The following is a 5886-nucleotide window of genomic DNA, read 5'->3' as shown; positions in this document are numbered from 1 at the left end:
ATGATAGCCTGTAATGATAGCCGCCTGTAATGATAGCCTGTAATGATTGTAATGATAGCCTGGAATGATAGCCTGTAATGATTGTAATGATAGCCTGGAATGATAGCCTGTAATGATAGCCTGTAATGATAGCCACCTGTAATGATAGCCTGTAATGATAGCCGCCTGTAATGATAGCCTGTAATGATAGCCTGTAATGATAGCCTGTAATGATTGTAATGATAGCCTGTAATGATAGCCGCCTGTAATGATTCTCCTGTAAATAGATTAATCCAGGCTCTCTACCAGCTCAGAAATACAGCTTTTCCAGAGACCCTTTCCTGGGACTGCCTAGATCAAAACTGAAACCTGGAGACTCTGAAAAGCATCCCAGTGGAATAGGATCCAATCATCACCTGTTACCTAGCAGAGCGCAGCCTCTGCACCAAGTCATTTGGCCACCAGCCAATCAACTGAACCCAGTCCCAGCCCATCTCTCTCTTTGGTGCTGACCAGTCAGCAGCTTCTGTTAAAGCCTTCTAGATTCTTCTGCTTGAATTTTCTATTTATTTGTTAATGGGATGTGGGCGTCGCAGGCTACGCCAGCATTTATTGCCCATTCCTAATTGCCCTCGAGGAGGCAGTTAAGAGTCAACCACATTGCTGTGGGTCTGGAGTCACGTAATAATAATAACCGCCTATTGTCACGAGTAGGCTTCAATGAAGTTACTGTGAAAAGCCCCTAGTCGCCACATTCCGGCGCCTATTCGGGGAGGCGGGTACGGGAATTGAACCCGCGTTGCTGGCCTTGTTCTGAATTACAAGGTAGCTATTTAGCCCACTGTGCTAAACCAGCCCCATGTGGGCCAGGCGGGTAAGGACGGCAGATTTCCTTCCCTAAAGGACATTAGTGAACCAGATGGGTTTTTACAACAATCGATAATAGTTTCATGGTCATCATTAGACTTTTAATTCCAGATTTTACATTGAGTTTCAATTCCATCACCTGTCGTGGTGGGATTTGAACCTAGGTCCCCAGATCATTATCCTGGGTCTCTGGATTATTAGTCCAGCAACAATACCATTACACCACCACCTCCTTTGAAGAGTTTTCTGAAGTTCACAATGGTTACTTGGAGGCAAAGGAATCCCCCCCCCCCCCCCCCCCCCCCGCTGCTGCTTTTGGTAGGCTCCAGTACAATAGTGAGAAATTCCTGCTTCGATCGACTGTCTGCAGAGTTCTCCTGCACAGCATTTATGTTTAAAGTCACAAGTTCATCAAATCCTGACCTTTTCTTGCTTGCCTTCAGCTGGGTTTAAAAAATTTTGATTCTCCTGGAGTGTTCAATTAATAATTTATTTTTTAAAATTCAGAGCAAGTTCAGATGCCACATGTTCAGAGGTAGCCATGGAGGTCAGGGGCAGGATTGCCCGTTGCCTGATGCTGAAATCAGGAACGCTGATCGGGTGGAGAAAGAATCCCGACGGCAAAATCACGGCAGGTGGCAGTTTGACGCTGAGTCCCGATGCCCCGCCCTCCAAATCGACGTCAGCGAGACGCGTGCAGCCGCAACACCTTTGGAATGTCGTTATCGGGCCCACCGGCACGGGCCACGTGTGGTCTTGGGAGTCGTACGCCTGTCGTGGCGGCTGCGGAGAGAGAGAGACACAGAGACGGGGAGTACGGACAGTGTCTAGCACTGCCATACTCTGCCGAGAGCCGTACCACTGGCCGGCGAGCTTCTGCCAGGGCTGGGGGAGTAGTGCGGAGTTGCCAGGAGGTGGGCTATGGGGTCCAGCACAATCAGCGGCATCTTTTCCGGTACAATCGGTGTGTGTGTGTGGGGGGTGTAGGTGTACGCATGGCTGCAGCTTGTCAGCCTGTGCCTGTCCGGCATGGACCCGGCAATTCTCCCACCGTTTTTCACATATTCCACGGGTGTTTCACATGGTGCTAGCTCCACTCCAGTGGCAGAATCAGTGCGGGAGTGGTGCCGATTTTTCCATTGTAAAATACCACGTATCCTCCGTTGGTGTCAGCACTTAGTCGCAGGAACGGAGAATCCTGCCCCAGATTTTTAGTTATGCCTTTTTTCAAACTACACTTCTGATACTGTATTTTTTAAAGATTTCTCTGAATTTACTATAGATTAGTTTTCAACTTGGAATTTTAAAAGATTTAGTTCACTCTTACCAGGTCGGCCGGCTCTGTGCTCTGAAATTTGAAGCTGGGCTTCCAAAGGAAGTGAAATAGAATCTTCTGCTGCAGTAAAGAATTTCAAATTTCTGCCTTCAGCTTCCAATCCTTTCTTTGGAGTTTTTTTTTGTTAATTGTTCCTCTGCGGCTCTGTTTCTGGAGCTTCTTTTTGAGTCAGGCTGTTTCATTTTTTCTCAGTCTTCAAGCATTTTTGTTTTTCTCAACATTCCCATACCAGCCTCCCCAAACAGGCACCAGAATGTGGCGACTAGGGGATTTTCACAGTAACTTTATTGAAGCCTACTTGTGACAATAAGCGATTATTGTTGTTATTTTGATGTGAGGTTTTGGGTTGCCGACAAGCTTCTCCATGTTGTCGGGTGTTTGAAAGAAGAAGTCTGAAGAAGTCTTTGTAGTCACACGTAGGGAACCTTAAAGCTGTTATTGACTCTTTGAACTATTGACAAATCCAGTCAAAGGTACAGGCTGAGGGCTGTCTCCATGCTGGCTGGTACACACTGCTCAGTCCCATACTCACCTGACCCTGGGTGTATGTCAGGTGCTCTGTCATATGCTGTGTGGGTGGTACATTACTCAGCCCAACATTAACCCTCTATGTGTCAATCCTTATATTCCAGCTGAGATTGATGTGATGTATTTTGGTGAGAATTATGCAACAAAAAATATAGGTTTGCTGTTGCTGCTGGTATGATTGGTGCTGGTGACGGTGCTGGGATTGTTGCTGCTGGGATGGGTGCTGCTGCTGGGATTGCTGCTGGGATTGCTGCTGGGATTGGTCATGCTCCTGGGATTGCTGCTGGGATGGGTGCTGCTGCTGGGATTGCTGCTGGGACGGTTGCTGATGCTGGGTTTGCTGCTGGGATAGGTGCTGCTGCTGGGATTGCTGTTGGGATGGGTCCTGCTACTGGGTTTGCTGCTGGGATGGGTGCTACTGGGCTTGCTGCTGGGATGGGTGCTGCTGCTGGGATGGGTGCTACTGGGCTTGCTGCTGGGATGGGTGCTGCTGCTGGGATGGGTGCTGCTGCTGGGATTGCTGCTGGGATGGATGCTACTGGGTTTGCTGCTGGGATGGTTGCTGCTACTAGGATTGCTGCTGGGATGGTGCTGCTACTGGGATTGCTGCTGGGATGGGTGCTGCTGCTGGGATTGCTGCTGGGATGGGTGCTGCTGCTGGGATGGTTGCTGCAACTGGGTTTGCTGCTGGGATGGTTGCTGCAACTGGGATTGCTGCTGGGATGGGTGCTGCTGCTGGGATGGTTGCTGCTGGGATGGTTGCTGCTGCTGAGTTTGCTGCTGGGATGGATGCTGCTGCTGGGATGGGTGCTGCTGCTGGGTTTTCTGCTGGGATGGTTGCTGCTACTGGGATTGCTGCTGGGATGGTGCTGCTACTGGGATTGCTGCTGGAATGGGTGCTGCTGCTGGGATTGCTGCTGGGATGGGAGCTACTGGGTTTGCTGCTGGGATGGGTGCTGCTGCTGGGATTGCTGCTGGGATGGATGCTACTGGGTTTGCTGCTGGGATGGGTGCTACTGGGTTTGCTATTGGGATGGGTGCTGCTGCTGAGATTGCTGCTGGGATGGGTGCTCCTACTGGGATGGGTGCAGCTGCTGGGATTGCTGCTGAGGTGGGTGCTGCTGCTGAGATTGCTGCTGGGATGGGTGCTGCTGCTGGGATGCGTGCTGCTGCTGGGAGTGCTGCTGGGATGGGTGCTGCTGCTGGGATGGGTGCTGCTGCTGAGATTGCTGCTGGGATGGTGCAGCTGCTGGGATTGCTGCTGAGATGGACGCTGCTTCTGGGATTGTTGCTGCTGGAATTGCTGCTGGGATTGGTGCTGGGATGGGATTGCTGCTGGGATGGGTGCTGCTGGGATAGCTGCTGTGATGGGTGCAGCTGCTGGGATTGTGCTGGGATTGGTGCTGGGATCGGTGCAGCTGCTGGGATTGTGCTGGGATTGCTGCTTCTGCTGGGATTGCTGCTGGGATTGGTGCTGGGATGGGTGCTGTTTCTGGGACTGCTGCTGGGATTCCCTCTATCATGTGCAATTCCCCACTTCCTATGATGGTTGACAGTAGCAGGGAGCCGGCAGGAGGCATAGAGCTGGCAGGAGGCAGGGAGCCGGCAGGAGGCAGAGAGCTGGCAGGAGGCAGGGAGCTGGCAGGAGGAGGCAGGGAGCTGGCAGGAGGAGGCAGGGAGCTGGCAGGAGGAGGCAGGGAGCTGGCAGGAGGAGGCAGGGAGCTGGCTGCAGGAGGCAGGGAGCCGGCAGGAGGAGGCAGGGGGCTGGCAGGAGGCAGGGAGCTGGCAGGAGGCAGAGAGCTGGCAGGAGGAGGCAGGGAGCTGGCATGAGGCAGAGAGCTGGCAGGAGGCAGAGAGCTGGCAGGAGGCAGAGAGCTGGCAGGAGGCAGAGAGCTGGCAGGAGGCAGGGAGCTGACAGGAGGAGGCAGGGTGCTGGCAGGAGCAAGGGAGCTGGCAGGAGGCAGGGAGATGGCAGGGAGCTGGCAGGAGGAGGCAGGGAGCTGGCAGGAGGAGGCAGGGAGCTGGCAGGGGGAGGCAGGGAGTTGGCAGGAGGCAGGGAGCTGGCAGGGGGAGGCAGGGAGCAGGCAGGAGGCAGGGAGCAGGCAGGAGGCAGGGAGCTGGCAGGAGGCAGGGAGCTGGCAGGAGGAGGCAGGGAGCTGGCAGGGGGAGGCAGGGAGCTGACAGGAGGCAAGCAGCAGGCAGGACGAGGCAGGGAGCTGGCAGGGGGAGGCAGAGAGACGGCAGGAGGCAGGGAGCTGGCAGGAGGAGGCAGGGAGCTGGTAGGGGGAGGCAGGGAGCTGACAGGAGGCAGGGAGCTGGCAGGAGGAGGCAGGGTGTTGGCAGGAGGCAGGGAGCTGGCAGGAGGAGGCAGCGAGCTGGCAGGAGGCAGGGAGCTGGCAGGAGGAGGCAGGGAGCTGGCAGGAGGAGGCAGGGAGGTGGCAGGAGGAGGCAGGGAGCTGGAAGGAACCAGGGAGCTGGCAAGAGGCAGGGAGCTGGCAGGAGGAGGCAGGGAGCTGGCAGGAGACAGGGAGCTGGCAGGAGGCAGGGAGATGGCAGGGAGCTGGCAGGAGGAGGCAGGGAGCTGGCAGGAGGAGGCAGGGAGCTGGCAGGGGGAGGCAGGGAGTTGACAGGAGGCAGGGAGCTGGCAGGGGGAGGCAGGGAGCAGGCAGGAGGCAGGGAGCAGGCAGGAGGCAGGGAGCTGGCAGGAGGAGGCAGGGAGCTGGCAGGGGGAGGCAGGGAGCTGACAGGAGGCAAGCAGCAGGCAGGACGAGGCAGGGAGCTGGCAGGGGAGGCAGAGAGACGGCAGGAGGCAGGGAGCTGGCAGGAGGAGGCAGGGAGCTGGTAGGGGGAGGCAGGGAGCTGACAGGAGGCAAGGAGCTGGCAGGAGGAGGCAGGGTGTTGGCAGGAGGCAGGGAGCTGGCAGGAGGAGGCAGCAAGCTGGCAGGAGGCAGGGAGCTGGCAGGAGGAGGCAGGGAGATGGCAGGAGGAGGCAGGGAGCTGGCAGGAGGAGGCAGGGAGCTGGGAGGAGGAGGCAGGGAGCTGGCAGGGAGCTGGGAGGAGGAGGCAGGAGGAGGCAGGGTGTTGGCAGGAGGCAGGGAGCTGGCAGGAGGAGGCAGCGAGCTGGCAGGAGGCAGGGAGCTGGCAGGGGGAGGCAGGGAGCTGGCAGGAGGAGGCAG

This window comes from Scyliorhinus canicula, chromosome 21, assembly GCF_902713615.1.
Source record: "Scyliorhinus canicula chromosome 21, sScyCan1.1, whole genome shotgun sequence".
In the NCBI taxonomy this organism is placed as follows: Eukaryota; Metazoa; Chordata; class Chondrichthyes; order Carcharhiniformes; family Scyliorhinidae; genus Scyliorhinus; species Scyliorhinus canicula.
Note: the sequence above shows the minus strand (reverse complement) of the source record.